The 26,685-nt window shown below is 51.1% G+C and overlaps 1 protein-coding gene across 2 annotated transcripts in view; it reads left to right on the top strand.

The window, feature by feature from the left end:
• Positions 1–5,274: 5,274 nt before the first annotated feature.
• APBA2 (amyloid beta precursor protein binding family A member 2) overlaps positions 5,275–26,685 on the top strand; it is a 235,766-nt gene continuing 214,355 nt past the window's right edge. The window contains exon 1 of one of the 2 annotated variants that reach the window (XM_032835964.1): positions 5,275–5,426. The gene's annotated coding sequence lies outside the window, so the exon portion shown is untranslated. The remainder of the gene's footprint in view (positions 5,427–26,685) is intronic. The other variant, XM_032835963.1, reaches the window with a different exon arrangement.

Here is a 26,685-nt window from a genome sequence, read left to right on the forward strand (position 1 = left end):
TTAAAAAAAAAAAAGCTAAACTAAGTTATGGTGAGTGCTGGGAATCTGACAAATTTTAGGCTCCATTTTATAAATGCCCTGTAGAAAATCCATTCTGGTGGGGAACTCCTCCCGGCTGAACAGGACTGGCACCAAGCCTGCAATTCATGGATACTGCCACTAAGTGGCAGTAGGTCGCATGGCCCCGTGGTCCAACCTTGGGATTTCTGCAGTATTCACCTTAGTTTCTTTCTTCCCTGGGGAAAAGATCAGAGATTTCAGAAATCTGTTACCCTTTACAGGGTTAAGAACCAGGGTTATGAATGATAATTTAAGATTTTGTTTTGGGATAAATAATATATACTTCAAAAAAATATATAATCCGTGAAAAGTTACCTCGTCCTTCCTGCCCTAGTCACCAGCTTCCTTTTCACAGATGACCAATATTTATTAGTTTCTGATGATCCTTCCAGAGAAGCTTTATGATTGTGGACAGGCAAGCATAAACTTCCTCTTTTTTCTTGTTCTCTGTCTTACATACATTGACACACAACACACACCTTCTTCTCTTTGTTCTTTCTTTTCACAGTGTATCTTAAACGTTCCATGTTAATTCATCATGTTTTCTTGTTTCCCCCTTTTCTGGCTGCATATAATTTGAGTGGATGTACCTGGACGTTTTGAACAGTCTGTTGTTCATGGATATCAAGGCTGTTGAGCACACAAATGACACCATGGATAATTCTGCTCATGGATACTTTCATGTGTGTAGCATATGTATTAAAAACTCTTAGAAACAGAATTTTTAGGTCAAAAAACTTGTGTATTTGTAATTTTGCTAGAAGCTAATTTTCCACCATAGAAGTCGAACTAATTTCCACTCCCCAACCGGGTGGGAGTCCGAAAGTTTCCCCTTGCCCTTGGGACGTATTGTGTTAATGCATGCCTGGGTGTCTGAGAGGTAAAAACCATGGTGTCGAGGTGTGGTTTTAACTTGCATTTCTAATTGTGAATAAGGAAGTTATCTTTTCAGATTTTAGAAGTCATTTGTGCTTCCTTACCTATGAACTGTTTTTTCATATCTGGGTCTATTTTATTCTTTCTTCTACTGAGTTGTTTTTATTCTCATCTTTTTTTGTAAGTACATATAAGTATGTACTTATATATACACACATATATATACTTATACATATAAGTATATATTTTTGATATGTATATACCACTAACAGTTCATTTCCCTAATATATGCATATACACATATATGTATATGTATTACTATGTATACTATATATATTACTATAGTATACTATGTATACTATATATGGTATTACTATGTATACATGTATACTATGTATAGTGTGATATACTATATATATACTATATATAGTATAGTGGTATATATATATAAACACTATATATATAGTGGTATACTATATATATTATACACAGTATACATGTATACATAGTAATACATATACGTATATGTGTATATGCATATATTACATATATACATAGTATATGTATATACTATACATATATACATAGTAATACATATACATATATATGTATATGCATATATTAGGGAGATGAACTGTTAGTGTTCCTGAGTGGCAGATATTTTGTTCCTGATTTGTTGCTGACTTTGCTTACGGTGATGATTGGCATGTGGGAAGTTTTCTGAAATAAAACTTAGCAATCTTTTATGTTATATGGCTTTTTAAGTTTCATGGAAGACTCGGGCCTTTCTTGCTCCAAAATTCTTTCAAAACCCTCTGATTAGTGACGGTTGGCTAGAGCTCACCAGATTTCGGACTCCTGAGTGAGGTAGAGGCACTCCTGTGCCCCCTGCCCATATTCACAGATGCACAAGGCTGTGCAGACATTTCCAGGCATAAGGTGCAAGGTAAGATGAAAAGATGAATGCACTTGGATTTCCTACTTGACATTTAACGCTATGGAATCATTTCTTCCCAATTGTTTCTATCCAGTCATTGGCATTTGGGGAAAAGCTGGGGCCCTAGCAGGATGGATGAAGCTGAACTTTTTGTTGCCTGGACGAACAGAATGCTTAAGTAGGCGGAACACAAACAGTGGAGATAAGCTCACCTCAAGGGCAAGGGGCAGTAGGTCAGGAATCTGCCGCTGGCTCGCTTTTGGGCTCTGCCTTCTCGGCCTTTGCTTGGCACTTGGGCTACAAAGTTGCCTACCGGAACCAGTTTCCCCCTAACTGGAGGCTCTGGCCCTCTGGGTCACTGTGAGTGTTAATGGGGCTGACGGAGGGGACTGGGGAGTGGGAGCGAGCCCAAGGCCACAGGGAGCCCACCCCAAGTCTGCTGCTGGTGCCAGTCTGGCTCAGGATTTAGCCATCCCCAGCCCCTTTCTCTCTAGGTTTTGGCTCTGACCCTCAGAGTAGGGGGAGAAGGTCTCCCATCCCCCCACGGGGGCCTCCACTTCCTCCTCTGGGAGGAATCCTCCTCAGAATTCTGAGGAGGTGCCCCCACCACATTTTCACCCTAATCCAGCCAAAGGACAAAAGGAAACAGAAGTATCAAAGTACCATCCATTTTTTTCAAAGAAATGGAACAAATAATCCTAAAATTTATATGGAACCAGAAAAGACCTCAAATAGCCAAAGGAATATTGAAAAAGAAAGCCAAAGTCGGTGGCATCACAATTCCAGACTTCAAGCTCTACTACAAAGCTGTCATCATCAAGACAGCATGGTACTGGCACAAAAACAGACACATAGATCAATGGAACAGAATAGAGAGCCCAGAAATAGACCCTCAACTCTATGGTCAACTAATCTTGGACAAAGCAGGAAAGAATGTCCAATGGAAAAAAGACAGCCTCTTCAATAAATGGTGTTGGGAAAATTGGATATCCACATGCAGAAAAATGAAATTGGATCATTTCCTTACACCACACACGAAAATAGACTCAAAATGGATGAAGGACCTCAATGTGAGAAAGGAATCCATCAAAATCCTTGAGGAGAACACAGGCAGCAACCTCTTCGACCTCAGCCGCAGCAACATCTTCCTAGGAACATCGCCAAAGTCAAGGGAAGCAAGGGCAAAAATGAACTATTGGGATTTTATCAAGATCAAAAGCTTTTGCACAGCAAAGGAAACAGTTAACAAAACCAAAAGACAACTGACAGAATGGGAGAAGATATTTGCAAATGACATATCAGATAAAGGGCTTGTGTCCAGAATCTATAAAGAACTTAGCAAACTCAACACCCAAAGAACGAATAATCCAATCAAGAAATGGGCAGAAGACATGCACAGACATTTCTGCAAAGAAGACATCCAGATGGCCAACAGACACATGAAAAAGTGTTCCATATCACTCGGCATCAGGGAAATACAAATCAAAACCACAATGAGATACCACCTCACACCAGTCAGAATGGCTAAAATTAACAAGTCAGGAAATGACAGATGCTGGCGAGGATGCGGAGAAAGGGGAACCCTCCTACACTGTTGGTGGGAATGCAAGCTGGTGCAACCACTCTGGAAAACAGCATGGAGGTTCCTCAAAATGTTGAAAATAGAACTACCCTATGACCCAGCAATTGCACTGCTGGGTATTTACCCCAAAGATACAAACGTAGTGGTCCGAAGGGGCACATGCACCCGAATGTTTATAGCAGCAATGTCTACAATAGCCAAACTATGGAAAGAACCTAGATGTCCATCAACAGACGAATGGATAAAGAAGGTGTGGTATATATACACAATGGAATACTATGCAGCCATCAAAAGAAATGAAATCTTGCCATTTGCAACGACGTGGATGGAACTAGAGGGTATCATGCTTAGCGAAATAAGTCAATCGGAGAAAGACAACTATCATATGATCTCCCTGATATGAGGGAGAGGAGATGCAACATGGGGGGTTAAGGGGGTAGGAGAAGAGTAAATGAAGCAAGATGGGATTGGGAGGGAGATAAACCATAAGTGACTCTTAATCTCACAAAACAAACTGAGGGTTGCTGGGGGGAGGGGGGTTGGGGGGATGGGGTTATTATGGACATTGGGGAGGGTATGTGCTATGATGAGTGTGGGGAAGTGTGTACACCTGGCGATTCACAGACCTGTACCCCTGGGGGAAAAATATATGTTTATAAATAATAAAAAAAAATAAAAAAATTTAAAAAATAAATAAATAAATAAATAAAATTTAAAAAAATATATTAAAAAAAAAAAGGAAACAGAAGGTAAATAATCAGGATGTGGGGGAGGAGGCACCTGAGCCCTTGCACTGAGCCTACTAGGTGCACTCAACCAGGTAGAGCCCTCAGGTTATTCCATCTGCCCCAGGACCGCATGAAAGGGCCCCAGGGGTCAAACGTGACCCTGGCATCTTCAGCACAACCTTCAAGGGCTTCAGGGCGGATTATTCACACTGTGGTGGGTGCATCACTGACTCGCCTTGGGAGGTGCGTGGGTATCTGGAAATGGACGAGGTTAGGGTCCTCTCCATTCAGGACAGCAAGGAGAGGACGCGCTAGGGCGAGGCCCCAGGTAGGGGAGGTCAGCAGTCGAGGGCTCGGGTAGCAGAGGGAATTAGGAACAAGAGGCTGGAGAACACCTGGAATGCAGCCCGCGACTGGGGGCCCTGCGGTGGGAGAGCCCCTCCTCCCAGATGGGGCTTCCCGAGAGGCTGCGATCCCGGAGCGCTGCTCGCCCGGGGCCTCAGCAAGCCGCCGCGCGGGGCCGAGCAGGGCGCGGTCGCCGCGGGCCCTCCGCGCCGCACGCGCTCCCGAGCCCGCCAGGGGGCAGCGCGGGGCCCGGGGCAGAGTGCGGGCGCGGTGGAGCTCGCCTACACCTGTTCGACAAGCCTGAGGACCAGACCCCTACGGCTCCCGATCCGGCTGGTCCGAGGCGCGCCCGGGAATCGGTGTGCTCCCCAGGGCCAGGGGCGGTCGGGGCGCCGCGCCTGCCAGAGCCCGGGCTTCGGTCCTTGTCCCCGAGCCCAGTCCCTGAAGGACCCGGGCCCCAGGTGCGCCCGCCGACTGTCCGGGCGCCGGGAGGGGGCTGGGCACCAACGCATCTTTGTCCTCCCTTTCTTCCCGCCGCACGCTCTGGCCCGCGGGCGTTTTCTGACCCCCGGCTCCCGGGCGGGGGGCGGCTGGCGAGGCCGGGCGAGGCCGGGCGGGGCGGGGCGGGGGCGCGGGGCGGTCGCCGCAGGCTGGTGCGGGGAGCGCCCGGCGGCCGCGCCGCGTGCGCCGGGCAGAGGCGGCCCTGCGTGCCGTACGCCGCGTCCGGGGCGCGCCCGCCGCTATTCAGCTTCCCGGGCTCATTAGCAGTCTCCGTGTGCGGCTCGGCGCGGGCTCACAAAGAGCTGCGGCGGCGGCCCGGCGCTCGGCCTCGCGGACGGAGCCGGCGGCGGCGGGGCGGGGGCGGCCGTGCACCCGCGCGGCCCCGCGCCCGGGCCAGGTAAGCAGGGGGTCGCGGCCGCAACCTAGGGGCGTCCGGGCCGGCGCGCGGGGGTGGGAGGGTGCCGGGGAGCGGGGCGGGGCGCAGATGTTGCGGCCGGAGCGCGGCCCCGGGACCCGCGGCACTGCGGGGCGGCCGGGCGCCGCCGGGGGTCTGTTTGGTGGGGGTGTGGGGGGAGCCCGGACCTGCGCCCCCTCGACTGGCGGGCGGGCGCTGCGAGGCCGAGCCTGAGGCTCGCGCATCCCGGGCGGGAGACGCCGCGGTGAGGGGCGACCGTGCGCCGACTGGGGGCGCTGGCCGGCGGTGGCTGCACGCTTGGGTCCCGGGGCTGGCTGGGCGGTTGGTGCGTTCCGCGGCCCGGCTTGGCGCTGGCAGCTAGTCCCCGTGCAGGGCAAGTCCCGAGTTTGGGGTCGCTTCTGGGGTTCTTGCCTCCCGGGAAGGCGAGTCCCGATCTTCGCCCCCTCCCATTTCCCTTCATAATGAGACCCAGAGGGAGAAACTCCTCAATTAAAAATTCCCCCTCTGGTTCCCCTGGGCCGCCGGCGCGGGGCTCGGGGTGCGGCGCGACCCGCCACTCGCCTCGGCCCCTTCCCTGCGGCGCGCACAGCCTGGGCAGGTTGCTACCGGGAGATTGGGCCACTGATGATCCAAGCGAACATCGAGTCCCCGACCCCCGAGCTGGGCGGCGGGCGGCTGGCCTCGGTGTGCCGAGGCTGGGGGCCAACTTGCCCTGGGCCGGGCGCAGAGGAAGGGTCCGGAGGGCGCCGGGGAGGGGCCCGCCCTGTCTGAGCCTCGCCGCGCGTGGAGGCTGAAATTGAGCCTGCTAGTCCTAACTTCGTATTTACTTACAGACGGAGTACTTTTTTTTTTTTTTTTTTTTCTTTTCAGATTTGTTCCTTTACTGCCTGATAGGGGCCAGACTCAAATCTGTGGTTAAAAACTCACGGATGACCATGCAGACAGTGAAGTCCCCCAAATCAGGACATCCCAGCACTTCGTCCCGTGGGCCGGGTTGTCCCCGGCCTCTTCAACCCCTGGCCCCCTTTCTGGGATTCTGTCCCCACCCCCGCCCCTGCTTTGAGAAACCACAGCGGTTTTAGAAATAATGACCTGAACTCTTCGGGAGTAGCAGCGGGACAACTTTTCCCGAGGTGCACATTTGAGGTACTCTGTGGGTACCCAGAGCCTCGGGGTTAGACCCGGGTAAAGTGGTGGTGGGGACATCTCCTCCTCTGGGCAGTGTCCACCCTGCCGGGCACGTGGTTCTGTTTCTCCTCCCAGAGCTGCTAGGATGTCCTGCCTTATGTCCTCACTCCAGGCTGCCTGTCTGTGCTGCTTTGCATTTGCAGCAGGGTCTGGAGAGGGTCTCCTGATGTGGAAGCCGCTGGGACTCTGAGTGGTGTTCAGGGAATTTGTGGACTAGCTGGATCTTGCTGGAGGTCCCAGCACTGAGCTGGCAGGCTCTCCAGGGGCGTGCCACCAGCCCTGGCAGGGGGACCTCTGCAGCAGTCTCCAGAACAGGCCTGGGTCTGGTGATCGCACTAGCAATGGGGTCCTGCCAGGGTCTTCTGTGGGAGCCTGAGTCTCTCCAGACCTCTTGTCATTTGTTAGGGATCATGGTGGTGCCCCTCCCCCCATGGTCTGCCTTTCCATCTCCAGAGTACTGGGCTTCTGCTCCTGGGAGACGGGCAGGCTGAACCAGATGGTGTGTGTGTGTGTGTGTGTGTGTGTGTGACAGAGAGAGAGAGAGAGAGAGAGAGAGGTGGGGTAGAGTGAAGCTAGTGGTGGTCAACTTCTTACGCTTGTCCCCACCCCTGTGTTTCTTTCTTCTGGCACCCAAGGCCCGATTGGGGCTCATAAACTTGTTTGCATAACCATCTCCTGAGTAGCTATAACTCTTTCCCCCTTTTTATATAAAATATTAGTTTCACAGGAATAATTGGTAGGGATGGATTGTGAAATGGAGGTGCATAAAGAATTCAGTTTGCCAACCAAACTAAGAAACGCTGGATAAAAATAAAAGATAATTGTAAAAGACACCAGTCGCACCCCTGGAAACTGAGAGGGAGCGCTAAAACACCTTGATTTTTCCTAGACACAACTGAGGAACTCAGAGGAAAAACACATCGGATGGGGAAGTTAGGCTCAGGCCAGGCTTTGTATGGATTGGGTGGCCATTGTGGCCTGTCTTGGGGGAGAGATGTACAGGTCCCTTCCGGGCCTTTGCACCTCCCTGTCCTGGCTCTACATGGTTGACCTAGTGACTCAACAGGTGAGGGCCTCTGGTGACCCCACAGTCTGAACTCTTGGAGAGACCCTTACTGTCAGGGGAGTCAGAGAGGGCTAGGGGCAGGTGGGCACAGAGGCCCTAAGCACATCCACAGCAGGCCGCATAGGACTTCTAGAAGCTGCGGCAGAAACCAGGACGCCTGCCTTGCAGGTTGGCCTAAGAGAAATGGAGAGAGCGAGAGAGAGCCCAGAGTGGTGGTAGCTCAGAGCATCCCAGGTGGCTGTGAGGATTGCGGATGTGGAAACACTGTCAGACAGCTCAGTCCCCAGCATAGGTCCCGTTTGATGATTGTTCAATAAAAGGCAGCCCAGGTGCCTGTTGGTGGTTGGACCATGTGCCCACAGGGAGGATTCTGTGACTCCATCCTCCTCTATGTGTCCCCCGCCCACCACCTGGGTTGGGTCCAGTTCGTGCCTCTGAGGAGCCTGCTGGCACAGGCTGAGTCAGCTGGCGTGGGCTGTCTTCCATCGCCTTTCCCAAAGTCAGTTCATTCTCTCCCTGTCCTCTCTTGGACACACGAGGGAGCCCAGGGAGGACAGTAACCTCAAGGTCACAAAGCCAGGCTCTCTCTGTGGGGCTCATGATTTCCTAGTGTGCTGGGGAGCCCTCCATATTGGTGGGCTGCCACTGCTGTGGGAATTAGGATTTCTGTGCTGGCTATGGGGTTTTGTAAGTTGGGCTGCATGGTTGCCTCTTGGCAGGTGGGGCCCAGACCAGGTCTGGTGTTCCTTGCTCAAGTCCTCCGTGGCTTCCCAGTGCTCACTCCACACCCGCATTCCTTGGTCTGATTTTCTCCACTTCCCTTCCTTGTTCCCAACCATGGTCCTTCCAGGCAGATGGGATCACTTCCCAGGCTTGCCCTGGGTGTTCCCACCCTGTCCCCTTGGCTTGGGGCCCTTGTGTCCATCCTTGATGATCCCAGCTACATGTGGACTCCTTTCCTCTTATCCCCTTGTCCTCAAATTTGCCAAGCTTATACATGCCTCAGGGCCTTTGCACCTGCCTTCCCTCTCCTTGGCACAGCTTCCTCCAGATGTCCACCTGACTTGGTCCCTCACTTCAGTTCTCTGGTTTTATGTTCCCTGACCCCCCTCCATAATTTAACTTTACTCCCCCCGCTTTTTTTTAACCCTGCTTTGTATTTCTTCTTCATATTTAACATTCGATTTGTTATTTAAATACCTGTCTTTTTATTGACTCTTACCACTCCAATGTAAACACTTTGTTCTCCTCTCTATTCCTGGCAGCTAGAACAGGGCCATGTACCACCTCAGTGCTCCTTGGTGGATGGATGAGTGAATGAATGAGGCCCCAAGAATGGCCCTCTTCCTCTCAGTCTGGCTCTGGGCTCCTCCTTTTCCCAAGCCTCAGGGCTGGAACTGAGCTGTAGTCACGTTTGTATTCATGGTTGGTTGGCTCCTTCCTAGAAGTCAGCACAGAATCTGGTACTCGGTGGGCAGACAGGAAAGAGCTGTGGAATTATACCATGCAGGTGTGTTTTCATATAGGCCAGGAGACAACATGGTTGGAAAGGCAATCTGGCCCAAAGAGCGGGTGTCCTGATTCTTCACAGAAACTCCTTTTCGAATTTTCGGTTGTTTGGGTGGTGTGCCATCAGGCTCTCCCTGTTGCCAGAGCCAGCTCTGTGTTGTCCCTGAAGTCACCTGGGCTGTAGAGGCACTGGGAATGAGGTACTCTCTTACCCAGGTTCCCTTTTCCCTCCATCTGGATGTTTCTAAGCTTGTCTTGTACCTTATGTCAGACCCGGCATCTTGAGGCTCCCAGCCAGTCCGCCTGCCCCATGTTTGCCAGCCTCTGGTTCCCGAAGCTTTCCTCCGCCAGATCCTCCTGCCTGTGCTGTGGTCTCACGGGGAAGGTGTGCTGGTGGTATCAGGATGGAGGCAGCCTGAGGCTGGGAAGGACGGCGGGGTTAGGAGGAGTGAGAGCTCCATTCAAGGAGCCTGGGTCTGCCACTCATCGTTGGGACCTTGTACAAGTCATTGGCCTTGGGAGCCTTTCTCACCTTCTGTCGTAATGACATTATACGTCTCTCCTGCCGCTGTTTTGAGAGCCATGTAACTATGTATACAGTTCCCAGCATCAAAGTGATGCTCAAAGTCATTACCAGGCCTAGGGCTGTGCAGGTGTGGGGGAGGGGAGTGTGGCCTCTAGGCTTGTTGTGGTTTCTGCAATTTCTCTGGGAGTTTGAGGGGTCAGGTTTGGTAGTTTCAGCCACAGCCTCGTCAAGAACGTGGGAGCTGTTCTCATGTCAGGTACTACGTCTGTTGTTTTGTGTCTGAAGGACCAAAATTAAGAAGGAGGGAAAAAAAAACACGTGGTTGAGTTTCCTGCATGTACTGACTGAGAAAATATTTTCATCTCATGGCGTTCTGGAAACCAGCGTGCTGCAGCATTTGAAGTTGGTTTCTCATTAGGTGCACGCTGGTGGGCACTTACTTGCATTGGTTGAGTTCTGTTCCTCGGTGTTTGCTCTTTTCAGTATTGAGCGGTAGATCAGTTGTCTCACTATGGCCACAGGGAGGCAGGCTACGGAGCAGGCCCTGGGGAATGCAGGGCCGTGCTGGCATGGTGGCTTGAGTGGGAGAGAGCTCAAGGTCCCTGTGCCCCCCGGCACCCATCCCATGGGGGCTTTGTTTGTATCATACTTGTTTTTCAATCGGGTGGTCGTGAGCAGGATGTGATCCACCCAGGGGTTAATTTTCAACATGTGTCTAGAGAACCTGATAGCTGGTGACCGGTGGACCTGAGTGCTGGTTGGCGGTTGGAGAGTAACGGACATGTCACAGGTGACCCAGCGCCCAACACGGGGACAGCGAGAGGGTTGGTTGGGAGCGTGATGTCCAGCCAAACAGCAAATACTGTTGGAGTGTGTGTACAGGTGTTTTCCTTTTTGCACTTGAACTCACCGGGATTCTCTGCCTCTCCTGTCCCAAGCATCAGCCATGAAGACAGACGCTTGGGTCTGAAATGCTCAGGCCATTGTTCTAAACAAACCTGAATAGATAAATAGTCAGGAGGACAGGATTTGTATTTAGAACTCTTAGTTGGAATATATCTATAACATGTACATATTTCTCTCTACATACGTATATGTAATACATATCTATTTCTTTTTTAATTTGATGGGTTTTGTATTCCTGGAGTTGATTCCCTGCCAAGGCAGCTCTCTAAAATTGAATTTTTCTGAATTGTTGTATGCATCGTTAATTTAATAAAAATATATAGTGTATCATTTTCCCCAATTGGTTTACTTATCACTTGTCTTGGAAAAACCCATTGGTTCAATACAGGAGACCCCCTGACTGAGTGAACGCGTGCATTTAGGGATGATGGATTTCTCAGGTCCCCCTGGCAGCGAGCGTGCCTACTGTTCAAATAAAACGCAGTTTACGTTTCTCGGTCTTTTGGTGCGATAAGTGAGCCATGTGCTCTAACATCTGTCCATATTACCCAGAGCTGGTGACAGCTGTCATGGGTGGGGTGGAGTAGGAGTGGGGCCTGTGTTAGGAACCCGAAGCTCTAGAAAGCTGGGCTCTGCCTCCAAACAGCCAGCGAACGCCCCTGCTCAGGGTTTGACCTAAATTCTCCTAAAAGGTCACACATAGTTCTGTGCTCCCTTCCTTACCAGCCAGAGTTCCACGGAGTTATGAAGATAAAGTGAGATAAGGTGTGGGCAAGCGTGTTGTTATGATGAAATGCTCACTTAACCCTGTCACTGGGGTTAGAGAAAGAGAGAGACAGAGAGAGAGAGTTTCTTCCCAGCTTGCCTGACGGGCCTCAGATGCCAGGCGCACCTTGAGTCCCTGACTGGCTCTGGCTGATCACAGAGAAGCGGGCAGATGACTGATGGATAATTGTTCCCGGCCACGGGTCCCAATGCTGCCCACTTGGCCTGCCTGCTGGATCACGGGCCCCGGGGGCAGGCCGTGCTTGGTTGTGGCGATGGCTGTTTTCTCCAGGGAATGGTAGTGGGACAAGCCTGACCCATGGCCCCTCCTCGATGTGATTTCCTTTGTGTACATGGACTGCGAAGTTTCTGCCTGTGGCCTTTCTCTGTCCTTCGGGTGCTGGACAGAGCACACCAGCGTAGGGCAATGGCTGGGCCATCTGCCTCTGGTTCTCACGGGGACATATGTCTCTGAGCTGGTTCTTGGGTTGGAAACTCTGAGAGCAGAAAATTCCTCCAGACGAAGAACGCCTGACTGTGTCTCTCCTTTGGGCTTTAACAGATTTCGGCTTCTAAATTAATTGCATTTCATTAAGTAATGGTTTTGTTCTTGATCTCAGGCTGCTCTGTGCTTAATCAGCGGTGGTGGCTCATGCCGCTCGACTTCCTGGGATGCCCTCAGAGGCAGGGGCACCTCAGACTCGCATCAACTTCTTATGGGGAGCTGCCTTGGGGGACCCCTAGATCTGGCAGCCTTCTCCCCGCTGCTGGCTCTGAGAATCCCTGCTTTGACTCTGTGTATGTGTCGCTCTTTTCATCTGTCGTGCAGGATGGCTTATGTGCTAACGGACACGGCAGGGTGCTGGGCACTTAAATGGCAGCATTGCCGCTGTCATTCACCTGCTGGTCCCTTGACGAGTGGGGTCTCTGCAGTGCAGACACTGTGGATGGGGGCCTCCGCTTTAGAAACCCCTGAGCCCTCTGCTGGGAGATGCATCCGTCCATCCATCCCTCCATCCACTCCACAGGTAGTTTCTGAACACCTGCTCCATTCTGCCTTTCCCAAGCCCTGTCTAGAGCTGGGTGAGGTCTAGAGAGAAGGAGCAGAGAGGGGCCACTGGCGACTGTGGGATGGCATCGGAGCCCCCCGATTCTGGCTCTGGGACCACAGCCCTTCTAAAGAAGCACAGACGGGAAGGTGTGAGAGCCCAGGCCTGGGGGTGGGGGGAGTCATGGACCCCATCCTGGAAGGGTAGACAGGTGGGCCCCTCCAGAGTCCAGGACAGAAGAGCCCTCCAGGCAAAAGGGCCAGCCTGGTGTTGGGCCTGTAGGGAGGCTGACTGTGTATTTGGCATCAGACACAGGTAGTGTGTGCAGATCAGAGTCGGAGATGGGGGAAGGGGTGTCCTAATCACCAGGGGCTTGAGCTGCCCTTGGGGGCCCTGAGGCATCCTTGTGGTGCAATGGGGACATGGTGGGTGGATAGAAATGACATGAGCTTTGCTGAGAGATCTTTAGGACAGTCTTTTCCATAATCAGGCTTTGTCACCAGTTAACATGGGAGAAGGGCTCATGGAGGGCACGTGGAGGGGCGTTGAAGAGGGGTAGGGCCCAGCTTTGCAGCCCTCAGAGCCACGTGGCTCCAGGGGCCTCGGTCCTACCATCTTACGTAGGAGGCGGTGGCTGCTGCCAAGTCCCAGCCTGGCCTCATGGATGTTTAATTTTACCTTTTAGAGATTTACAGGCTTTCTAGATTAAATTGCCACTGTTCTCCTACAAAAACGACAAAATCCATGACAAACCATCAATCACATTATTAATTTGCTCCCGTAGAGTTAACCTCTGCGGCTCTGCTGACTTACGGGAAGGACAGTCACACAAACAGAGGAGCCCGGTTTCTAGTTGTCAGGGAGCGTGGAAAGACCAGGAGGACACAGGTCGCAGAGGCAGGTGCTGCCTCAGCCTGGCCGCCCTGCCTGTGGCGTCGCCATCTTTGTGCTGCCTGGTGGTCACTGCCAGGGCTCCTGGTGGCTTTCTGGCTCTCTGTAAGGAGAGGGCTGACTCCTCATGCAGAGGGGACCGGGAAGGCATGGGGGCAGTGGCAGGGGTTGGGGGAGAGCTGCAGCTGCTGGACAGCTGTGCTGTGGCCAAGAAGCTGGGTACCAGAGGTCTCTGCAGGCTGGTCAGCTCCAAAGAGGCCCTCAGATGCTTCTTGTCTGTGGCCCTGACTCCCCAGGGCACCCACAACCTGTGTCCTCTCTTCCCCTTTTTGGCTCAAATAGGCTACAGTGGCTTTTCATTCCCTGGGTTATGGTGGCTCAGAAAACATCTGTTACAGGTTGCTTTCCTTTTTAGAGAGTAGTCTGCCTGTTTTCGGCTTTGGCGCAGGGTGGGGGGTGAGCACCATTCCCTCCCATGGGGCCCGTGGCCTGGCCCTTGTCACAATTGGTTGAGAGAAAGCTTCATCTGATGGAGGGTGGTGTCTGTGTGCCTACTGTGATCCAGCCCACACCCCCCCTCTCCTAGCTGCACCAGGCAGGGAGGAGTGGGGAGGGGGCTCTGAGCATCGTGTGCTGCTGGGACAGGGGGTCTCGGGGCTCACTCTCCTGATGGCTTGATCAAGGACCTAATACGACATTGCAGTTCACTTTGACCGACTCCCAGAGCTGCTTTCTTCCTTTCCGGCAATAAAGAAGCCAACCCGTCCTGGATTTAATACCCGATGTTTCAGAGCAGAAATCCAGTGGTTCTGTCCGGGGCGTGGCAGCTTGCCTGTGCTCCTGCATGACACCCACAGCAGGGAAAAAACGAGCGCTTTGGCGGAGGGGCTGGCCATCACTGCCTACTGAGGCGGAAGAGGGCTATAAAAGCCACATGTATTTGTGGAAGTACAGAGTTTACATTTTTAGTGGCCAGCCTTGAGGTGAAATGAGCTTCGGTTTCATGGAAGTAAAAGGAGACATAAGTCATCTACTTGGGACCGATTTATTTATTTACTTTTTATCTCACCACCCTAATTCCCGAGAGTGGTCCTCAGGCTCTCATGCATTTTCCTTGTGCACACCGTCCAAGCTGACCGACACCTGCAGTCTGTGATGGGGGTTCGTCATCCAGGAGTTGGGTCCGCTGATCCGTCGGACACCACGGGACCTCCCATCTCAGGCCCTGATACCCAAAACCTTTTTTTTTTCTTCCCCTCCTCCACACACATGTGCTTAGTGGGATATATTTTAACAAATTACTCATCCTTAAATAATGCACTATATTATTAGTAAGAAGAAGGCTGACAACTGGGTAGAGAAAGGGGACAAGAGACACTTCACCTGAAGAAGGTCCAATAAACATACGAAAAGATGCTCGACTCCCTTAGTCAGCAGGGAGATGCAAAATAAATGATAGATGTGTGCATTTGTCAGGGGTCTCCAGAGAGACACAATCAATAGAGTAGGGTGTGCGTGTGTGTGTGTGCATGTTTATCATGAAGAATCCGCTCATGTGATTGTGGAGGCTGAGAGTCCCAGATTTGCAAGCTCTGGAGCCCTAGCAAAGCTGGTGGTGTAACTCAGTTTGAGTCTAGAAGCCTGAGAACCAGGAGAGCCAGTGGTGTAAACCCCAGTGCAAGGGCAGGAGAAGAAACGAGCTGTCCCAGGAGGCAGGACATGAGGGGTGAATTCCACCTTCCTCTACCTTTCCTTTTCATTCAGTTCCTCTGTGGATTGGATGATGCCCGTCCACATTGGGGAAGACCGTCCATTTGACTAAGTCCTGATCGAGATGCTGATCTCATCCAGAAACACCCTCACAGAAACACCTCCAGATGCTTTTGGATCCGGATCTGGGCTTGTCCGTTGGATGCATGAAGTCAACCCTCATATGTGATATCACCATGACACACCTATCACAACGGCTAGAGTTAGCAGGAACTAGCTGGTGTGGGGAGGATTTGGAGCTGCGGGAACGGTCGCTGTTGATTGGGGTATCAGTTTCTACAACCGGTTTGGGAAGCCGTTTTATGGCGTCAACTAAAGCCAAAATTACATATACCCTCTGACCATCAGTGAGTGCCCCTCTGAAGCGAACTGCAGGAAAGATAGAGTATATGGCCACTGGCTGATAGATGGCTCCTAAAGAAATCAGACCCTGATCCCTAGAACCCACGAATGTTAACTTAAATGCTAACTTATACGTGATGAAGGGTTTTGAGATGAGATAAGCTTGGGTCTTCTGGGTGGACCCTAAATGCCGACGTGAGGGTCCTTCTGCGAGGGAGGTGGGGGGGTTGGAGGCAGAGAAGGAGGCTGTGGAACCACAGAGGCAGAGATGGGAGCAGTGTGGCCCCAAGCCAGGGAAGGCTGCCAGCCCCAGCAAGTGGAAGAGGAGAAAAATGAGTTTTCCAGAGCCTCTGGAGGGAGTGCAGTCTGCTGACGCCTTGATTTCTACCCAGAGAACCTGCTTTCACCTTTCTCATTCCTACAACGGCAAGAGAATCCATACCTGTTGGTTTAAGCTACCCAGTTGTGGGGTGACTTGTTAAAGTGGGCACAGGATGCCAGTACAGCCATTAAGAGGCAGGTGCGACGGTGCCCATGCCAGCATGGTTGTCATTTCAAGCTGCAGACCATGCAGGCGCCCATCAGCGACAGGCCTGCCTGGCACGCCGAGGTTTACTGGCACATGGAAGGCCACAGAGCAAGCCGTGAGCGCACCTTCTGTGAGTGCATGCAACAGTGTGGATGAGTCTAGCCACATACCGTTGATTGAAAAAAACCTCAGAGCCCTGAGTCCCTTGCTGCACATTTCCATCGATAGGAAAGTCAACGGGCAACTCTCGTCTGTGCAGCTGGAAGTCAGGTTGCCCTTAGGAGGTGATGATTGGGGAGGGCATGGTTGGGCTGGGCCGGGCTTTTAGAAGCGCTGGCAACATCCCATGTCTTGATCTGGGTGGTGGTTTGTGTGGGTGAATTCCAATTCACGATACAAAACTTTCCAGCACGTGTACTTCGATAAAAGCTGAAAAAACAAAAAAAAGAGCAGTACGTCATCTTGAAATTCTCAAGGAGAACTTTCAACAGACTGACTCATGGCTTGTTTCGCTGCTGGAACAATAATATCAAAATCAAGATTACAGTTAATGTGAGATAATGAAATTTTGCCATTCCGACAAGCGCTTATTAATACTGAGATTCAAACCGTATTTTCTAAATGAAATCAGAGAACGTAAACCCAAGGAGGATGCTAAGATCCATATGCAGGTAATTGATAATGGGTAAGTTATCTGGATGAAATGAGTTTTAATTCCTGCATGTGAAGGGAGCCGTGCTCTCAAAACCAGACACAAACAAGCCAAGTATCTGAGGGTCCAATGCTGTGCGCTGTCAGGGGAGTGGGAGGGAAACCAGAGAGCTTTAAGAAGCAAGAGTGGAAGGAAGTGGTGTCTGAACTCTGGGCCAGCCCTGAAATCTGGGGGGAGGGCCCAAGACCTCGTCTGCCCATGCAATCTCCAGGCCACCTTGCCTGCCGCACAGAGGTCCCCAGAGATCTCTGCTGTCTTTGCCCACACCTCTCCCTGGCCTGTTTTTCCTACCCCTTCCACCTGTGAGTTCTCTCACATCCCTCCCAACCCAGGTCGGGCAGCCCTGCTGCTGTGCTGCATGGCTCTGTCCCTGAGACTGCCCTAAACAACCAGCTTGTCTCAGTGGGCTTTTCCATGGTTTCTTCCGGAGACGCAAAGGAAGCAGGTGGTGACACGTGGCAGGAGTGATGGTTCCATGCATGTTCATCTGGTGAACTGTCAGCTTTGACCTGGTGCAGGGAGGGCATGGTGGCTTCTTCAACACGGCCCTCTGAGAGGTGTGCCCATACAGGCAGAGGCTGGGGTCTGTGGGGGCCCTGGGCCCATCGGGAGCCAGCCTGGTGCTGCAGGGCAGCCCCAGCGCTGGTCCAGGCTGATGTTGTGATGTGCTGCAGGGGTGTCACTGAGATTTTCGGAGCGGGTTCTATGTATGTGGTGTCGTAGTTCAGGAGTCTAGAAGCCTGGGTTCTCCACGCCCCCAAGGAGCGCCCTCTAGCTGTATCTCCTTCATCCTTTGCTTATGAAGCAGGGGAGAGAGCTGGGCAGCCCCAGAACTAGCTCCTTGTCACCTCCTCATGCTCCCATCCCCTCTCTCCTGGACTAGATGTAGCTTCCCAACTCCTTCCTCCTTTCCCTCACTTGTTGCTGCTGAGACCTGTTCTCAGCTCTGAGGCCTCCCTGGTGTCCCTAAGTGCATCTCACCTCCTCGCCTCCCACTTGGTGTTATTTTCCCTCTTGGCACTCATCCTCACCTGACCTATACCATGAGCTTGTCTCTTGTCCTTCTGCACGGAGAGGTCCCCGAGGATGGGTGTGCTCCAGTGTCGGGGAGGGGGGTGGATGGAGTTGGGGATGGGCCTGGGCCAGTAGCACTTTTTGCCCTGGACAATTAGTGAGGGAGCTGGACTCTTGCAGGAAGTATGCCCTGCCCGTGTTGGCTCGAGGACTACTCCCTGTGGCCTGGCCACCCAGGGAACGTTGGCCATCTCTGGAGCGAGCATTTCCACGTGTGCGGTGTGTAAAACATCATTGCTGGGTGCTGGCACACACATAGAGGAAACAGTGTCACGAAGACTCGGCCCTTCAGGGGGCTTTGGATTTGATGAGTTTGTTGGGCAGGGGGAATGTCATCATCAATGGGTAGAAGAATAAAGGGTAAAGGGGGCTCCTGCAAGGTGTGGCAGCAGGAGGAAGACACGTGCCTGAATGCGGTGGTCGTTCTGATGGTGGCTAATGAAAGTCAGAGGGTGCTAAGGGGCTGTGTACACCCCAGTCCCCACGTGTAGACCATACTGGGTGATGTCCTTCCAGAGAGTACAGATGGAAACAGAACAGTAACTAGGCAGTGGGGGAACCTGACAGTCGCTGCCTTGGCTAGGTGGTCAAGGTCAATACCAACAGGGATGAGTCATGTTGAGTGTCTGTGTCCTTGATAGGATGTGATGGAAACGGCACTTTACCTCTGTGGTCTGTCTCCCCCAAACCCATAACTTCTATCCAATCATAAGGAAAACGGCAGTTAAATTCCAATAGAGGAGCATTCTGTGAATACTTGCTCGGTACTCCTTAACACTGCTGAATCAATAGTCTCATAAAAAATGGAGACTCTGTCACAGCCAGTAGGAACCTAAGGAGGCGTGATGACAGACGATGATGTGTCCTGGTAGGGACCCTGGAGCAGAAGAAAGACGCTGGTGAAAAACTAAGGGGCTGTCAATAAAATGTGGACTTTAGTTAGCAGCAGTGCATTCCTATTGGCTCATTAACTGTAACAAATGTAGGACGTTAACGTAAGATGTTCATGATCTTACATTAAGGGGAAACGGGATGTAGGGATCAATGGAAAATCTGCTAAAAAAAATAAATCTGTTCTAAAAAGTGAAGTCAGAGCCTCGCTGTCCTTCCTCATCGAGCTCCAGACCCTCTTGGCTTTGTCATGCCTGTTGGACCTCCTTCTTTACCGTCTGAGGGAAAACAAGGGAAGTTCAGTTTAGAATTTGGAGTATCTATTTTTGTATGCCTCGCATGTCTGGGTGCTTGAAAATCACAGGTTTCTCAGGTGTGGTCGGTGTGGGTGCTGGGGACAACCCCTGGGAGAGACGAGGCCAGCCAGGACACTCACAAGTGTGTGAGCCAGGTTCCCTTGGTTTCCTGAAGGGACAGCAGAGCTTTCTTCTGCTTCCTTCTTATGTATGAGGAAAAGGAAGCATTGACATCCGAGTATCTGTCCTGAGCTGCCACCCTCCCCGGATCAGCCCCTGGGTCGCTTACTGTTAGTGATCAGAGGCCATTGGTCATACAGGCAACATGGACGCAAGCTGATGTGTGCATGGTTGAGGGTCCTGTAAGGAGCAACGGGGAGCCAAGTGTCTGTGTGGGCTGAGCTGGTGCTTAAGATTCATGGCCAACACGGAGTAGGTGGTAGAAATGGCTTTGTTCCCATAGGAAGGGCTGGCTGGCAGGGATGCAGGAAAATAGCCCCCCTCTCACCCCCCAGCAACTGAATGCCTGGTTTTGGGGAAATTTCATGGTCTTTAAAGTACATAAGATTCACTTCCTATATTTTTGGAGGAGGCACAGCAGAGAGTGAAAAGAGGAACCCCACAGGAGAGGGAGAAGCCTGATCAAGATCCCTGCTGCTCTGTGAATGGGCCGGGCCAGCCAGGAAGGCTGTGGTTTATGGAGAACTGGAGGGCACTGCCTGGGGCTCAGCCTCTTGCTGGCCGGAGGAGAGGACACCTGCTTTGCAGGACAGCGTGAGTCAGGAACCAGACCATGTGCCCCGCGTCACTGCAGGATCTGAGGCTCGGGAGGTGCTTGGTGTGGGATAGGCGAGGCTTGGTGCTGTGGCTGGTTGGGGGAAAGGTGCCTACACCACCGGGGACCTTGTGCAAGCCACAGCCCCTCACAGGTCCTTGAGCCGGTGAGAGGGAACAATTCCCAAAGGTCTTACAACTCATCTGGATTTTATGACCAAACCAAGTTGAGCCACATGAACCTGCTATTTTTGTTAACTCAGAAGTGGTCAAAGGCAAGCAGTTTCCTATGGTTCAGTTCAATAGAGTTAATGTCTTTTTTTGGCAAGAGAGAATACTCTTTATATTAAAAACTTTATTTTTAGTTATTCCACACCTATGAATCCATTGTGTTAGGAAGAAGAGATAAGCAAACAGAGGAGACGTTTAGATGCCCAGGTCTCCCTGCCGGGGGACCATGGTCCCGCAGTGTCTTCCTGGCTGCCTGGGCACATGCTTAGCTCCTGGACTGTGTCAGGATCCCCTCCCCCTGCTGTTGGGCGTTTGCAAGGCATTCATAGCCCCAGGACCCCATGCTTGGGCATCGGAGTTGTTTAGAATGTTTTTCTGCTGTGAACCATGCTGTAATAAATATTCTTGCAGCTCCTTTTTTCTTCTTTCTTTCTTTCTTTTTGGTGGATATTCGTGTTTCTTTCATTATGATACATTTTGGGTAAAAATGCTGGACAAAATGCGAAAGCGTCAGACAGACCTCCAGAAAGGTTCATTGCCCACTGACAGTGTGAGAAGGACTGAGCTGCTCTCCCTCCCTCCCTCCTACCCATCCTCTCCCCTTTCTGTCTCTCTTTATCCAATCCCTTCCCTCTCCTCTCCCTCTCTCCCCCCTCTCCATCTCATTCTATCCTTCCCTCTCCCTCCTCCCTCTTCCCTACCCCCATCTCTCCCTTCCCCTCCCCCCGTTTGATGGGATCCCATGTCGCAGCAGTCCACGGATCACATTCCAGCTGCCCCTCCGATGCCTTGCGACCCCCCAGGATCCCTGTGGCCCCCACTTCCAGGGTTTGCTTGCGGTATTTTGAGAGGAAACCAATAACTTGTAGGGGACCCGATATGGAGAGTTGCGGAGACTTCCTGCTGACACACAGGCAGCCAGGCAGCGTGGGACTGATGGCTCAGGTGTGATACCATTTCTTCCAGGGAGAGATCCCTTTCCTGATTGCTCCCACCCCCCAGCATGCTGGGGACCCTGAGGTGCTGACCTCATGGGCCGGACCCAAACCCGGGGCTCACAAGCCATTATTAGTTTTAAAGTATCTTATTTTTCTGGAGATTTGGCGAGTGGAGTGATGCCAGACCCTCTCTTCCTGAACCGCCAGAGCCAGCTCCAGAGCCTGTGAGTCAGATGGCTGCTTGCCACCATGGGACACTTGGCCTGGTGTCCTGTCCTGGAGCCACCGGCTGCCCTGAGAATCCAGAGAAAGGCTGCTGAATCCTGCGGCCCCAGGAGGATCCTTGCCCTCCTTTTGCAGAAGCAATTGACTCGTGGATTCGCTCTGTTGAACTGGAAGAAAGAATTTTTAAATTTCCTCTGGTTGAAGAACCTAAAATGGGACAATCTACATCATTTCCCCCAAATTGACTTTTAAGCATGTTCTTGGAAAAATGGACTGTTTTCTGTGTGCGGGAGCAAATTCCGTGGGAGCCGTCTGGTAATAAATTTTAAAGTGCAAATCTATTAGTGTCATTCTCAAATACTGAGAGTCTTGAAAACCAGAAGCTTCCTGATCAAGGCCTGTGAGGCAGTGCTCCCCCCAACCCTGGGGAGGGAACAGCTGGGGAAACCCCCTTCCTCTGCCCCAGGTCCCCTCTCTCCAGGTCAGCAGCATTGTTTGTAACCAGGGGTAAACACTCCTTCCACCACCTCCTGAAGATCCCGAAAGACATCAGGAGGGTGACCTGCAGTGCTGGAGTGACCCTGAAATTTACTGGGGTACATATTGTCTGGTGGAATGCAGTTTGCGTGTAGTCTAAAAGCTAAAGAGCTAATAAGTAAAAGAAATAGATATGACATCTATGTTGCTAAAATAGTGCCTTCTAACAATTCTCTCGTTATCTCTAGAGGACGAGAGAGCCATTTTTTCTGGCAGCAGACTCTGGGGTGAGAAGGATCCTGGTCTCATTGACGAGGAAGGTGTCTGACATACTCTAGATCTGGGATTCCTTTGGCGTTGGTTTTGCATGACCACTTTTTTTTTTTTTACTTAATTTTAATTTCTGATTATAAAGCTAATAGACATTCATTGTAAAGATTCAAAATTTTCAGAAATACCTAATATAGAACATGAGAGCCCCCCTCCCCCAACCCCTGCAAAGACAACCATTGTTAAAGTTTGGTGCAGATTCCTTCTGGTTTTTTGTTTGTTTGTTTGTTTGTTTGTTTATAAAAATGTTTTACTTAAATCTTACACAAATACCTTTATGTTTGTTATTTTTAATATTTTTCAGTGAACTGAGATTGTATTGCCAGTGTGGTTTGTCCGTAGATCTCTTCCCCCAGCAATGCATCTCAGACATTGTGTCTTGTCAGTTATGCATGGTAACATTATTCTAACATTGTACAATACTTGACTGTTTACTTATTTATTTTTAAAGATTTCTTTATTTGAGAGAGAGAGAAAGAGAGCGCGCGCGAGCATATGTGCAGGGAGGGACAGAAAGGGAGGCAGAGAGATCCTTTAGCAGACTTCTTGTTGAGTGTGGAGCCTGACGTGAGGCTTGATCCCACGACCCTGAGATCATGACCTGAGCCGAAACCTAGAGTCGGACACTTAGCCAACCGTGCCACCCACACAGTGCTGCCCACTTGACTGTTGACTTATTGACGAACTTTTGGGTTGTTCCCATTGTCCACACGTTGGTCACACCAGGCTGTGGAGTCTCACACGTATATCCTTGCTCCTGCATGGGAATGTCTCTAGCGTGGGTTCCAGAGGCAGACTTGCAGGGTCGAATGGTTTGAGATTTCCAGCACGAATAGCTATCACCGAGGTGCCCTCTGGAGCACTCCTGACCATTTTAAAGGATGCCAGTTGTGTGGGAGGGCTTTCTCCCCATGTCCTCATCAACGGATGATGTCTTCGTAGTTTCACTTGGTCATACATGTATAAAGTTATCACTGAGTTAAAATTACGGATGAGAGCAAGGTTTCTCACCGGCGCTTCATAGTATATCTGAATTGCTTCTCTTCATTTTCTTTTTTGCATCCTTGCCTATCTTTCTGTTGACTTGTTCCTTTTCCTTTTGGATTTATAGGCATTCATCATGCCAAAAGGTTATTTCCCCTTCCCTCTCTATGTTGCAGATGTGGTCCTCCCCAATGTCTTTTGTTCTTCACCTTCATTTAAAGGTATCCTTGATGGCACAAGCATGTGAGAGTTTTACGTTGTCAAATCTATCAAGCTTTTCTGTGATAGCTCCTGAATTTTGTGGTTTACTTTGAGAAAGGAATTCTCTGCCCAAGTGTATACCTCCTGTACAGAGAGATTTTCTTCTAATATTGATGGTTCAGATTTTTTGACATTTACATCTTTTATTCATCTGGAATTTATTTCCAGGTACGTGAACTGGAGATGGAAGTTTTTTCGTATGTATAGTTTTTCGACGTGATGTATTAATAGCCCATCAATGTCTCTGTTTTAAGATGTGTGTTCATCGTGTATAAGGTTGTTGTTGCGTCCTGGGACGTGGGGCTGTCCCGTATGTCTGGACCATCCATTCTGATTTATTGATGTATTCTTCTGCCAATATCTACTGTTTAAGTTACTGTGGCTTTTTAGTATGCTCTGTTACCTTAAAGGGCCACTGCCTCTGCATTAATTCTCCTTTTCCCATGCTTTTCTAACCTTTCGCATACATTTCTTTGACTGCATAAACTTCAGAATAAGGTAAATTCATCCCACAATCTGATGGGGATTTTGATCGGGATTGCTCTAGAGGTTTCTTTGAGGGAGAAGAGACATCTTTATATTTTCTTCTCATCTGGATATTGGGATTTATTCAAAAGGCCTTTTATATCCATCACTAGTGTTTCATCACTTTGTTCAAGTACATTTGATACATTTCCTGTTAGATGTATTCATGGGTATTTTGTAGCCCCTGTGGCTGTTGTCGGTGGAGTTATCCCCTTCTCCAGCCTCGTTTCCTGGCTGATTCTGGTGGGTATATAGGAAAACTGTTGACTTAGGAATGGCTGACCTGTCTGTCCTCTGGCCTAAATCTCTCTGCTGGCCTAAATGGTTGGTTAGTTCTTTCTCTTGGATTTTCTCATTGGGAGATCATTTGCCAATGTTGACCTCTCCTTCCGGATACATACCTTTTTATTCCTGGCTCATTGTTGTGGGGAGTCTTGATTCGCCAGCTCTGTAAACACCCTCTAGGGATGGTCTTCTGCTTTACATCATGGGGTCAGCCCTCTCGTGGGGCCCACATGGGTTCACAGCCTCTCAGGCCACTTGCTGTGCCCTGAAGTGGGGGCAGGCTGATGGGGGATGCTGTGGGCTCCCATGTCAGCCTGGCATCTGCTCCTCCCCAGAATCGGTGGGGCTCCCCCCAGGCAACAGTGGTGGCCCTATGCTTGTGCAGGTTGTGGGGGGAGGCGGGGAATGCAGGATATAGCCTGGGTTCTCGAAGCCCCCCTTTGCAGGTGGTGGGCCACCTGGAACTCAGAGGCTGGGGGAACCCAGTGAGGTGGCTCCCAGCAGGGAAGTGTGGGCATTGGCCAAACCTGCCCAAGGCATACCCCATCCCATCTGTGTCAAGACGTGGTGCCTATGTCACAGAATTCCCACGTGGACCCTCTGGGCAGGTCACGGAATCTGTGGTGATGGTCACTTAGGGTCACCCTTCAGAAGTGAGTCCAGGCAGCAGGGAGGTGGGGGGATGGATGGTGCAAGGGAGAGGAGGAGCGGAGTTGAATGCAGGATCCCTTTGGTCGAATCCCTTGGCTCAAGCCATTAAACAAAAACATCCCTTCCTCTTGTTTACACTGTAGCCTTGCCCCTGGGGCGTCACACTGTCTAGTTCTCCGTGCTTCTTACTGACAAACGGTAGAGAACTGCTTTTGCAAGTTAAGAATCCTCGTTTCTTCTGCACATCATGGAGTTTTTGCATTATTTCCCCCCATTTGCATGTAGAACATTCACTGAGGATAGCATAGCTGTCAATACTTGTTCATAACATGTTTGGGATGATGGGCGTTATTTCCTCCTTTTCTGAGGTAAACCAGCCACCTACTGCCTTTGGGGGGTGGGGAGGTGGTGCTGATGCTTGGCAGTTTAGGGGTTGGTGAGCACCATGATGGGTTAAGCCTAGAGGGGCCTGAGCCTCAGGGCACAGTGGCGTGACCCACACCATCCTCTGGTGGTGGCTGGGGTGGGCTCTGAGGCTTCCCAGTTGGGAGGTCCCTGCCCCCGGGGGTCAGAAGTCAGTTGGAGAGGCATGGCACCCTGCCTGGATGGGTGTTTTTGTTTTTTGCCCTCCCATCTGCCAGCAGTCTGTTCCTCTTCCAGGCTCTTAGACACCCCATTTCAAGCCTCTTTCTGGCTCATTTCCGCTGCTCATGGGAGGATGCACGGCAGGAGGCTGCATGGTTCTCTGTGCTGTCTTCAGAGCTGGTGGACGCAGAACTAGGCCAGCCGTGTCACAAGCCAGCAGAAGACTAGCTAGCAGGAAAACCCACTCTGCCCGTGGTACTGTAGAAATTCTGGTTAGAGGGAGGGCCTGGAGGAGGGGCGGGGGGTCCACTGTGGATGGTAGGTAGCTCTCGGTTCCTGGGATATGGAGACACACAGAGAGAAGGATGGAAAGTCCAAGGGCCCTGGGTGTGTGACCTCTGACACCAGGGGCTTGGTGGGTCTCCGTTATTTGAGAAGGATGCAATCCCTGCTTAGCCGGACACGAGTTCTCTTTTGTTCGAGTCCTTCCTTGCAGTTTGGGATTCTGGAATTTGTATTCTAAGTGATGGAAAGGGGGCGGGCAGCCTTTTGTGATGGTGGGATTAACCCTGAACTGGAGAGGTGGTGGTGTTAAAATCTAGTAGCTCAACCCGTGCAATGTTAGTAAGGCCTTACGTACCTAATTATGGCCTGCTTGAAAGCTGGAAATCTGTAAGGTGACTTTTAGGATGCTTGGTGGGGGTGAGGGGCAGCCGTGTGCAGGGACAGGTTTGTATCTGCTTGTGTGCCCCTCATTTCCTGGGAATCACTGAGGAATAGCGCTTTGATTTTCAATTTAAAACCTGATCTCCCAACAGTCAGCCTTTTAGAACAGAATGTTGAAATGGGCTGTAATCATGGTGTTCCCATTCAGGTGGGTTTTATTTCAAAAGCGTGGATGGTGACAGCATTTCACTGTGTTCATATGCCTGCTCACAATAGCCCAGGTTTTCTTTCTTCTAATGGAACATGTGGAGCCAAAGCCCGCTTCACATTTCTGTCCCCCATGGTGGCCTGGGCAGATCCCGGCTCATCTCAGAGGCCATGTGCGTGCATGGTCGCTGGCCCAGCCACAGCCAGGAGGGGAGGGCAGTGGAAGAGGGGCCCCAGATCCGACTCAAGGACCCATGTGGCTTTTATTTTGCTGCATCTTGTCCGGAAGCATTTGTGTTCAGGGCAGAGTTATTTTGCTGTCAGCCTTCAGCAGGAGCAAGGCAGAGAGCAGTAGTACGCGGGCGTACGTGATAACCAGGGATGGGGGGTGGGACCCCAGGGGAGATGGAGGCTCAGGGCCCCAGGAGCCTTGCAGAGCCTGGCCCTTCTCCGCACCAAGACTTTGCTTTTGTAGACATCAGATCACGCTCTGAAGAGTAGTGCCCATGCCTTGTCATTCACTTGACTGCCCACTACCTCTCCCTGATGCTACCTCTCGGAATCTTCTGGGGTGAGTGAGTATCTGAG

This window comes from Lontra canadensis, unplaced genomic scaffold (assembly GCF_010015895.1).
Source record: "Lontra canadensis isolate GAN:19392208 unplaced genomic scaffold, GSC_riverotter_1.0 scaffold89, whole genome shotgun sequence".
Lineage (NCBI taxonomy): Eukaryota > Metazoa > Chordata > Mammalia > Carnivora > Mustelidae > Lontra > Lontra canadensis.